Source organism: Heptranchias perlo, chromosome 21, assembly GCF_035084215.1.
Source record: "Heptranchias perlo isolate sHepPer1 chromosome 21, sHepPer1.hap1, whole genome shotgun sequence".
NCBI classification, from domain to species: domain Eukaryota; kingdom Metazoa; phylum Chordata; class Chondrichthyes; order Hexanchiformes; family Hexanchidae; genus Heptranchias; species Heptranchias perlo.
In genome coordinates this window covers 21,568,758-21,579,647 of record NC_090345.1, presented here as the reverse complement: position 1 = coordinate 21,579,647, position 10,890 = coordinate 21,568,758, and positions in this window count along the sequence as shown.

Here is a 10,890-nt window from a genome sequence, read left to right as displayed (position 1 = left end):
TAGCTTGATTTTAAATGAATTAGTAATTCATTATTCTGAATATTTATTTACTTAACTATTTATTGTTTATAGTTAAAAAGTCAGTACAGTAAATTAAATAATTAGCTTAATTTCCTCGGGTTCCAGCACACCTCCCTCTGAGCTGACTGTAATGTCACCATTTGAGATTTTTCCCTGAGTTTGTTTTTAACTACTGGGCTGGACTGTCGCTGGTCTCCTTTTAAATAGCTCCGGTTTCCCGATCTTTTTAACTGCTGGGCTGGGCTGCCACTGGGCTTCTTTTTAATTTAAAAGGCGCAGTTCTCCCAAGCTGTTGGAAGTAGTGCCCAGGAGACTCGTGTCACATTCCGGGAGACTCGGCAACTCTAAGTGCAGGGCACTGCGGGCCGGAAGAAACTGTTCCGCAGACCGTACATTTGATAACTCTGCTCTAACTGGAAATTCTGCATCCCATTTCGCTATGTATCTTCAACTTTTATAATGATAAAGAATAATCATTAAATACATAGGTAAAGGAATATACAGAAAATAAAGGTCACTGGTTTACTGCTTTCACAGAATAATGGACATGCCATGGAATTCGAACCCAGAACCAGTGTTAAAAATCCCAAAAGGCCATTCAATAAAACAGAATTTGACTTAATCAGTCACTATAAATCAGTGGCCCTGATAATGCATTTGGTTTTACTTAACATGAGGAGATCTGTGAGTAATATATTAAAAGTTTTGCATATGGTGCAAACTTGCTGTCCATAATGGGAAAAGCCCTATATCAACATTATATTATGGGTAATCCAACATCAGCATTTTGCTGTCACACTTTGTTGATGAACCAATCAAATCTTTCAAAACGCTTTTTAAAAGACAATCATTCTATTTTTTTCTTAGTAACTGAAATCTTTAATGTCCAAAATAAGTTTTCAAATAAAATAAAACAATTACAAAAATACATATTTGACAATAACATGGTTAAATTTACAATTGAATTGTCTTGTGTCTTTTAATGCCCTTAAACTTTTTACTACAAAACTTCAGCCAGTCTCAAATACCTGGGTTTTGAATGTTGAACAGATGAAAGTTTCCAACTACATCAGTGCATTCTGAGCATGTGAAGTTTCAGAATGTCCTAGCTTGCAATCTTTGAAATCTGAACATGTACAGTTTGAAGAATTTTCCAGCATTCATTAGTAGGTTTCTGAATTGCAGTAAAAAGTTTGTACCTCCATGTTGTGAGGTTTTAGAATTCCTTTTCTTTTGCTAAAAGACTTTGAAACAAACTGAAGATTGCATACTCAAAGCTTTATTTCAGGAAAATCTTACATTTAAATTAACAACAATTCCTTTGCTATTATGAACTGCTCACTTGGATAACGCTGTGATTGACATACCTGTAATTAGCAGCAGCTGTGATTTCTTTGTTGACAGAAAGAAACTACAATTGAGAATTTATTTCTTTTTCTTAACAAAAGGTTGAAAATTCAGTTAAAATTCTCTCTCCATTTTTGGGACTTGAGATAATTTTCATCTAAAAACAAAGATGCTGTAAAGCTAATGAACTTTTGAGTATTTTATGAATTCATTTTTTAATGGTAATTTATGTTTTTTAAAGACTATTTAAGCCAGCAAAATTACTAACAGAGCACTAAAAGCCCCTTTTGGACCAGCAGACACCAAACTGCCATTCCATTCTCCATCTGTCACCTCCTCTCTGACCCATCCACAGCCATTTTTTTGTTGTCAGTAACCCATCCTCGCAGACGCTTCCCTATCTTCAACGTTCCTGCCTTTATGTTGCTGCCTTATTGCCATTTTAATGACCAGTGAGGAGAATCTACCATTAAAAGAGAGAAGGTAAACTAACATGTCCCCTTCACTCTGGGGTTGCCAATAATTCTGTAGGAACTTAGTACCCTCTGCCTTTGCTCCACTGCAAACATTCCAAATTTAATGAACTCCCCAGCCCTACAGAGCAGGGCATCAGTTATCTGCCGAATGCAAGCCCCTCTATGCCCCTTGACTAATCCTGCGCAGGTCCCCTGTGGATACCCGGAAGGCTCCATATCTCTTAAAGTTGAGGGCTGAAGTGGCTTTAATTTCTACAGTTAAGGCTCTGCTGCATGTGGACTGCGGCTTTAAGTCATCGTGGGGCAGAGTAGGTCGGTGGCCTCCTTTGTAAAGCTCAGCTGTCGCACAATCAGTTCTTCAGACATCTCTTGGAATGTCAATCGAGGCCTATACGGTCTCCAGACCAGGTATTTGCTTGTGGGGTGTTGTTTCTGCTGATGGTGCTTCACTCTCCGGGCCTCCTGTCTCTGGTTCTCTTCCTCCTGTTCTCCCTCCTCCATTATAATAGCAAGCCAAGGATAGAGCCAGCAACAGAGCGACTGTATAATGGTAGCCAATCCTCTACCAACCGTACTGCGCCCCTGCCGAACTTGAATGTTATCCCCATATCCTTTAATTCACTGTGAGCAACACATCAGTTAATATACACACACTGCAAAACAAATACTTACAAAACCAATTTTTTTAATAATATAATTTAATCATACGATTTTTCTCTTTTGGAAAGTCTCCAAAACACATAAATCCATTTTTTAAATTAGAAGTGTACAGCCACATTTTAGTATTTGAATAATTTTTTTTACTAAGAAGCTCCAAAATGACCAAGATTATCCCCCCAGAATATCATTTCAAACAAAGCAGACATGGGAATACGCACTTCATCTGTAAAATATGGACCAATTTGATTTTATTTTGCTTTTGTTGTTCCTTGCTGCAAAACACAAAGCAATTTAAAAAAAAACCTTTCTGCTCCTGTTCGAGAAGCAAGTGCCTTGGCACTTTGAAAGGGATGTGTCACCATTAAAAGCACCATGAATCCTAAAGGGCCTATGGTTTGACAGAGCATTCACTATATAAAAAAATCGAAGAGAATACCGGAGGGAATGGCCCCAGGCTCACTTATGGATGCAATGTGTGACCACTTTTCCCTGCTAGCATTGATGAGTATAATGGGTTCAGTGCCTAACTGAACCAGAAGTCACATTTTTATGCATATTTTATATTTCTTCTCATCTCTTTAGGCTCTTTGTCCCCCAGACCTACAATCAATCGGTGGCCAGGAGTGAGGATAGATGACCACTTCCTGAGTCTTTTTGAATGCTGGGCTGTCATCTAGGAAGTGTGCAAAAGCAATCTATGATAACTCACTCACTGATTTCCCATCTAACTCTGTGGGGGAACTCTTCTCTATGCTTAACAGCTAGGCCGTAAAAGCTCAGCTAAACTGGGAACTTACTGTGTGGAGAAATTGCGAGCATGAATCTATCTCCTACTTCTCCATCGTGCCCTCATTATACATGCTATTTAAATATTTAAATGATAACACTCACTGCTATGAAGCAACTCATTTAAAATAGTAAGTTTGTGATCTAACACACATCAGGGCAATTAACACCAGTTCATCAAAGAAACCTTTTGCAATGAAACATATTGGTAGGCTAATGTACAATGAGCTTGCAATATCAAGTAGGTTGGTTGAGAAAGTCTTTAGATTATAGGACTAATGTAAGGAAGCGATTCTGCAACAACATTCCAGTGTGGTGCCATAGAAACCATGCTATTTATATACTTATTGCGGGATAGACTGCAAAGCAGCTGAAACATAACGACAAGTGCACATTTACAGGCCCACCCCATTCACCACCTCATCCTTAAAGATACAGTTGGCATTCTGCATCTGAAAGAAACCCAGCTCACCATTGATGATTCTTCTCCACTCACCAAAACCACCAACTAACCATTCCATAAACTGCTATGAAGGCAATGTGTTATTCATCTCCAGATCCTATCTTGGCTTGTCCTCTGGTATGTTTTCCTTGTTTGTACATCTTAATCTCTACACATTTTCCCACTACTCCTTCCAAGATCCTTATTGTCTACTGTAACCTTCTTTCCTGGCTCACTGGCACCTTTCTTGCCATGATCTGCTTTTATTCATTCTCTGCACTGAGCAATTTCTCATTTTGGGTTACCTTGTAAAAGTACTGGGATCAATACTCTGACAAGAATATTCATTAAGGGCACCAGATGAATCCTTAATCCTTCACCTTAATTCCACGTCAAGGAACTGTCAGGGGTTTACCATCCAGTTTATGTTTAGGAGTTAATGATGCCCAAATTTGGCTTGCCAAACTGTCTTACAACCTTTTAGATTATAATGGGCCAGAATTTACTGTCAAAATAACGGTGAGGCTAATATTTATGTGCAAATGATACAGCAGCTTCAGGCGAGGGGCAAATGCAAGGTTAAACGCAGATATCCAAAAGTTGCTGTCCGAGATGCGCCGCTCCGCCATTAGCTTCGCGAAAACGGCATCTCGCTGTCTGCCTCACCATTGAAAGGCATTGAACAGCGTGAAGTTGTTGTATTTACACGGTAGATACGAACTAAACTCGCCACAGAAAGTTAAATCTTGTCCATTTCAGTCTAAGTACCCTTTTAACAATGTGGTAAGTGTTAATTAATGCCAGTCAACCTCTCTGGCACTGAAAAGTAACTATTATAAGTGTGGAGTCTCATTCCTTCAGGTTTTAATTGTTGATGGAGATTTTAAAAATATAATATTAACTTTTTTTTAAACTTTTCCTTTCTGTCTCTTTCTTCTTTCTTTTAATCCAATCTTTCTTTCCCTCTCTTTATTTCTCTTTCTGTACCTGATTTGACATTGAATTCACCCACTCTAATTTACATTTCCTTCTCAGTCCTTGCACTGTTAATTTCACAATCCTTCATTATGATTGGTTAAGGAGATACCCTGTTACTTGCCCTGTTCATTCAGGCCCCTAGTGCCCTATTTCCCTCGCTGTGCCATCATCAGCTCGCACTTTCAGCAACCTGCCATGCAAAAAATTAAAAAACTTAAATGTGCAAGGGTAAGTCTAAGTAATGGCAGACGCCGTAGATGCCCTGCTGCAGCAAATTATGGCCCATTAGGATTTACCCTACCAACCTCCCATCAGCATCTGCAAAACTATTGAGTGAATGAATTAATCCTTTCTTGCCAATTATAAAATGAAAAGTGAAACAGCAAAGTTGTGAACTAGTTAGCAGCATTCAAATTTAAAAATTGAGTATGCAAATAATTAGTAGATATTGTCAATTGATGAAATAAATAACAGAGGTTACAGGGGCAGTTCAGTTATGTCACAGTTATTCAGCATTAGTTCCTTGCTATTATAAATTAACATTTGAGATCAGTGTCTGAGATTGATATAAATTAGTGAGATTAATTTAGCATTAGACTGCTTAGATAGGTGACAAGTTAACAGCATTAGATAGCCAGTGTATTGAGAGATGAAAGTCTATATGCTTGCAGTTAACAATGTTTCCAGAAGTTACACAACCTTGTCCTTACGAGCTGCATTGGATGAATTGGTTGCCTTGCCTTCCTATGGGAAGATGGTGTTAGCTTTCTGAGGTTTCAGAGTGATGAACCTCCATCTGTAAAGGTACTATCCATTTCTCCTGGATCCTCTGCTCCTGGCTAAATTCCTCTTCCATGCAATCTCAGCTTATACATCTAAGTGACATACTTCTATCTGTCTGTATCTGGCTGATATAGCCTTACAAACTTCTCTTCTGTAACATTTTTCTTTGTCAGAAATGCATTTTCTGATTTTACAGAGACACCCTTCTACATATACTACACTCAGAACTCCTACACCTTCTACTACAAAGACTACTAAAAAAAACTACTATAAGAGTCGTAACCAAACTAAGAAATAAGGATTGAAGACTGAGAACTGAAGACCGAACTTTAGAGTCAAAAATACAATCTTACATATCCTTAATTTTAAAGCAACCGCCTTAATTTTATTGACTAATCTGAGTGACATGTGTGTTAGAAGTGTTCAGACCTTCTGGTGTCAGTCACCTCACACAGTCCTGTTGATACTCTTGATGACCTTCAAATTAATGGGGGTCACCACTGACCAGAAACTTAACTGGACCAGCCATATAAATACTGTGGCTACAAGAGCAGGTCAGAGGCTGGGTATTCTGCGGCGAGTGACTCACCTCCTGACTCCCCAAAGCCTTTCCACCATCTACAAGGCACAAGTCAGGAGTGTGATGGAATACTCTCCACTTGCCTGGATGAGTGCAGCTCCAACAACACTCAAGAAGCTCATCCAGGACAAAGCAGCCCGCTTGATTGGCACCCCATCCACCACCCTAAACATTCACTCCCTCCACCACCGGCGCACAGTGGCTGCAGTGTGTACTAGCCACAGGGTGCACTGCAGCAACTCGCCAAGGCTTCTTCAACAGCACCTCCCAAACCCGCGACCTAGAAGGACAAGAGCAGCAGGCACATGGGAACAACACCACCTGCATGTTTTCCTCCAAGTCACACACCATCCCGACTTGGAAATATATCGCTGTTCCTTCATCGTCGCTGGGTCAAAATCCTGGAACTCCCTTCCTAACAGCACTGTGGGAGAACCTTCACCACACGGACTGCAGCGGTTCAAGAAGGTAGCTCACCACCACCTTCTCAAGGGCAATTAGGGATGGGCAATAAATGCTGGCCTTGCCAGTGATGCCCACATCCCACGAATGAATTAAAAAAAGGGCACTGGCAGCTGCACATCCCAGGTCGCTCGTTTGCACTCTAGCTTCTCAGATATTTGCTAACAAAGAGGTCGAGCACAGGTCCAGACAAGGGAGGACATCTTTATGATCCCTTAACGAGCTGTCTCTGGGCCTGTGGTCTTGATGGCTTTGTTTTCTATCACTGGTAAGGATTATTTTATAAGTTTCATGGTTTAATTAGCATTAACCCTCTCCTTTCCTAGCATTCAGTCTGACTACTAACTTCATTTTGAGGACACATTCAGGCAATTCTTAGGACATTTCTTCCTTAACTTCAAGCTGCATCTGTTTCTGAATGGCTTGTTTCTGTACTGTAACATTTTGATATGATTCTCCTCCAAATTTCCTGTCCTCCTTTCTTCTCTTAGCCTTATCCTCCACATAAAATCTCCCACCCACATCCATGGTCACGCCCTAAAGGCTTGCTATCAGGAGGCCCACCACCTCCAAGGTTAAAATCTCCAATACGCCATCTCTGATCAATTCTACAGCTCTTTCCCCAAACATACCTCTCTACCTGTTTCTAACTCCCCCACCCTCTTTTTTTGCTCCTCAACAAATAATGTCCTCTAACTCCTTCAACAACACCCTCTCCACTTTCTCTCTTACAGAAACACTGACACCTGTGTCTCTTTTGTTTTGCCCAATCACTGCCTTGCCTCCTTCTTTGATACCTTCATTCCCACCAGATAGTTTCTCACCTCTACAGCTCTCCTTGGTATGACAGTCACCTCTGTGATCTCGTCTGTGGCTGCAAACTACAGTGGACACGATGTACAATCACCTGGCAGTGCCATTTCTCCCTGTTCACAGCCAATTTCTCCTATCATTCCAGTGTCATCCTCAAAGAAAAGACAACAAAATATTCTTCTATTCCAGCATCAACCATCTCCTCCAATCATTCTCCCCTTCAGATTTTTGATTTTAACTGGGAGAGCTTAAAAGGCTCCTTTGTTTCTAAAAATCAAGACCACCTGCTTAGCTGTCTCAGCCTTCCCCAGACCTCCTCTTCCTAATCCCACAATAATCCTTCACACTGCAGCTTCTCCCTTAGTTCCACCTCAGTCCCATTGGATCATTTCCTCCATGATCCCTCCACTCAGTTCTTGACCACCAAACTTTCCCTTCATGGCACCATGCTCACTGGCATTGCCAATCTTTCTCTTTCTTCAAGTGTTGTTTCCACCCCTTTTAAAACTATTGTAATCATTAGAAGTCAACTATCAATCCTTGCAAAGTTATTCCCTGTCTCTAACTTGAACTTTCTCTCAGAGATCCTTCCATGTTTCACTGTCACCAAACTATACTCTTGAGTCTCTCGCCACCTCCTGTTTTGAGTCCCGCCCAACCACTTCCAAGATTGTACCAAGGTTGGTCTGATTAAAGGCATAGAAATACATACGTTACAACATGGAAATAGGACATTCAGCCCAATAGTTCTAATCACATTTACCCACCCTGTTCCCATATCCCTTCAACCCCTTTTCCTTCATCCACCTATCCATTGTGTGACTGCAACCATGGCTTACCATTCCTCTCATTTTCCATTGTCATGCCATTGACAATCCATTTTCTCCAATGCCTCTTCTCCACAGTCCACTTCCATGACACCATGCATTTGTAGTTTCACTCCTATTTCTCCCAAAAGGGTCAACACTCCCCAAATGGCTTCTCCTTATGTGACCTCATGTCACTGGTATATCCCAAAGTTCTATCCTTGATCCCCCCTTATTCATCATCTCATGCTACCCTTGGTGATGTGATTAGCAAGCGTGGAGTCAGCTTCCAGCTGTATGGCAATGACACCCAAATTTACTTGTTCACCTACTACTGACTCAATGACCTCTGCTGTATTTTCTGATTACATGTCCAACATCATAATTTGCAATAGCTCAACATCAAAAAACTGAAACCATTGTGTTCATCTCTCTCCAATACTTACATGCCTCTTTCACCAACTCAATCAACCTCCTTGTCTGCCTACTCAGCCTAAACCCAATGGTAGACAACCTTAGCCTTCAGTTTGATCCAGAGCTGAGCTTTCTACTTTGCATCCAAGGCTGCATTTTTCCATCTCAGAAACATTGCCTACTTACCTTATTTTCTTACCCACCTCTGCTGCTGAAAGACTCATTTGTGCTTCCATTATCTTCAGGATCTATTTCTCAAATTTTGTCTTCACTGGCCTTCCCATCTCCAACCTTAGGAAACTTCAGCTGATTCAGAATTCCATTGCTCGTCCTCTCCCTTAGAAAATCCCACATTTTCATTAGCCAACCAGTAATACAAAACTGGATCATTAGCCCATACTGGTAGGTTAAGGTACTCAGACCCTAGTGGTCAAAAAACAGCCATTTCCAATGGCAAGCCTAAGTTTCTATTTCTGTTACCATGGAGGGGAGAGCAATGATGCACAAGACCTCTGGAGGAATGATCACCATCTTGTTTATTGTACCACAGGAGATGCCAAGTGGAGAAGAGTTACTTTCCTTAAAGGAGTGATTGAAAATTGGAGTGTAAACAACTCCATGCCACTTTTACACAACTCCTTGGAGTAGATTTTCAACGTGCTGCCCTGGCATGAAACTGACATTGCAGATTGGCCGGTGTAAGAATATGGTTTAAAACAAGCATAGAAAATAGGAGGGCAAAAGTTCACCAACTCTGTGAGAACAAGGACAGCTCACACAGCAGAACATCAGGGAGACAATAGAATAGATAACATTAACATTTACACCAAAACAAGAGATGTGGTTGCTACAAAACAAAAATTGCAGCGGCCGTGGAAAGCCAAATAAGGGGGGCTGTACTCAGATAAGAAGGATGCATTCCTCAGAGGAACATAACACCTTGTAAACAGAGATGGAGGTTGAGGTCATTAGCTACGTTACATAAAACAGCTTATCTTGAGTTGCTAACGTGGCGACAGCACAGTGGGAGGACTTACGACCATGAGATAAGACCAGCGGTGCTTGCATACAGAACAACACAGCTGAATAGTATCAAGATAGGGCATGCTCCCTCCCAAAAGTTGGAGCTCTCAAGAGGGTATGGTCGGAAGTCCATCAGGTTGTATTGATTGCTTGTCATTTAATGTAATCTGTGGACAGTTGTATTATAACTATAATACTGTTAAATGTAATGTTGAAGACAGCTGAAGTGCAACTCTGTTGTAAGTCAATCTATTAAACTTGCTATTTTACAACCACTCGGGCTAGAATCAAACGGAAGTTATTGTTGATGGATTAACAACCCATAATTGGGACAGTAATGGAGAAATCCACTAAGATAATGGCGTACCTGGGTGGGCCCGAGTTTTAAAGGTTTAAAAAACTAGTGTTGAGGGACAGAGAGAGAGGGGGACAGACAGAGACAGAGACAGAGAGACAGACAGAGAGAGATGGAGAGACAGGGAGACAGAGAAAGAGAGAGAAAGAAATAACTATGGCGAGCTCATGGATAGTTTATGTACTAAGCAAAAGAGAAGAGGGAAAGAAATTGTGCAGGAGGATGAGGAGTTAAGAATGCATCCTTTCACAACAGATAAAAGCTGTAAAGGAATTATGTAAAAATCAGTAGATTGTTACTAACTACGGAATGTATTCTTTGTTTTAAAAGCCTGTGTTAGTGCTTTCTTTTCACAATGTCTGCTTTGTGTTCTCTTTTGTGTGATGTTACAAAAATTTTGTTTAGCTGTGAAGACTAATGAGTCCTTCGATTAAAGGTGGAAGAAATGTAAACTTAATCTTCTGTCTCTATGACAACAATCTGGAAATGTTGGACTAACTAAAATAAGATGAATGAACTGAAATATTATCTTCCCTGACACGAAAGGTTTTTTTAAATTTACGTGAACGCTGCATTGACACATGCTGTGTGAGTTGTTTATATTTCTGCCAAGATGTTAACCTTTTCCAAGGGCACCAACATTTGTTTTTAATTTACCAAGCAGCAATCTTTGCATTTATTTAAAATAAATTTCTTAATGTAAGTGGATATTTCCCCATGTGATAGAAGGAAATATTGGGCCTAATTTTATGCTCCCTTTGCTGACTATTCCTCCTGGAGTGAGATAATTAGATTCATTCACGGAAACGTGCGTGGAGTCCTCTCTGGTCCCGGGATAAAGGGTGACAGAAGAAAATTAATGAATTGTTAGTTGTTTTTAACCCCTTGGGCTCTCAAGCGGAGCCGCAATGGATTTTCTGTTTTTCTTTTTAAAGGGGGAACTA